Raw genomic sequence first — 1307 nt, 5'->3', positions numbered from 1 at the left:
GTTGGCTTAAAGCTCAACATTCAGAAAATGAAAATCATGGCATCCAATCCCATCACTTCATGGGAAATAGATGGGGAAACAGTGGAAACAGTGTCAGACTTTATTTTTTGGGGGCTCCAAATTCACTGCAGATGGTGACTGCAGCCATGAAATTAAAAGACGCTTACTCCTTGGAAGAAAATTTATGACCAACCTAGATAGCATATTGAAAAGCAGAGATATTACTTTGCCAACTAACGTCTGTCTAGTCAAGACTATGGTTTTTCTTGTGGTCATGTATGGATGTGAGAGTTGGACTGTGAAGAAAGTTGAGTGCCGAAAAATTGATGCTTTTGAAGTGTGGTGTTGGAGAAGACTCTTGAGAGTCCCTTGGAGTGCAAGGAGATCCAACCAGTCCATTCTGAAGGAGATCAGTCCTGGGATTTCTTTGGAAGGAATGATGCTAAAGCTGAAACTCCAGTACTTTGGCCACCTCATGCAAAGAGTTGACTCATTGGAAAAGACTCTGATGCTGGGAGGGATTGGGGGCAGGAGGAGAAGGGGACGACAGAGGATGAGTGGCTGGATGGCATCACTGACTCGATGGACGTGAGTCTGAGTGAACTCCAGGAGTTGGTGATGGACAGGGAGGCGTGGCATGCTGCAATTCATGGGGTCGCAAAGAATCGGACACGACTGAGTGACTGAACTGAACTGAATAACACTGAATCTACAGTCCAGTTAATGCCCCTGATTTCCATGCCTCTGATTTCCATAAATCACATACCAGTGATTTATGTGTCTGTTTTCCTGTTTTGGGCTTCCCTGGTAGCTCAGACGGTAAAGCGTCTGCCTACGATGCAGGAGACCCAGGTTCGATCCCTGGGTCGGGAAGATACCCTGGAGAGAGGAAATAGCAACTCACTCCAGTATTCATTTTTGGAAAATCCCATGGACCGAGGAGCCTGGTGGCTACAGTCCATGGGGTCACAAATAATCGGACACAACTGAGCGATTTCGCTTCTTCATTTTTCCTGTTTTAAATCCTTTTCGTCCTTGAGATAGAGTTGTTTCCTGTTCCTGTGTAGATTAACCACACATGCAGATTCTTTCCTGACATCTCAAGATTTGTTCAGTAGTGTCCTTATGAGGCAAGTAGACAAATTTTTAGGGATAGAGATTAGATGTGTTCTCAACACTGTGTCTCCTTCTTTCACCAAGCTTTCTGCAGTTTTCACTGCTATTGAGAGCTCTGTGCTTAGTGCCAGTAGCTCACCTTTAGACCCCAAACTGTTCCCTTATACAGACCAGTCAGCCACCTAGCAGCA

The 1307-nt window shown here is 45.2% G+C and overlaps 1 non-coding gene across 1 annotated transcript; it reads left to right on the top strand.

The window, feature by feature from the left end:
• Nucleotides 1-801: 801 nt before the first annotated feature.
• On the top strand, nt 802-873 carry TRNAR-ACG (transfer RNA arginine (anticodon ACG)). Its single transcript has one exon. It is a non-coding gene; the product is annotated as a tRNA-Arg (tRNA).
• The last annotated feature ends 434 nt before the right edge of the window (nt 874-1307 follow it).

The sequence above is a fragment of the Budorcas taxicolor genome, chromosome 6 (assembly GCF_023091745.1).
Source record: "Budorcas taxicolor isolate Tak-1 chromosome 6, Takin1.1, whole genome shotgun sequence".
In the NCBI taxonomy this organism is placed as follows: domain Eukaryota; kingdom Metazoa; phylum Chordata; class Mammalia; order Artiodactyla; family Bovidae; genus Budorcas; species Budorcas taxicolor.
Note: the sequence above shows the minus strand (reverse complement) of the source record. Positions and strands in the feature narration are given on the sequence as shown.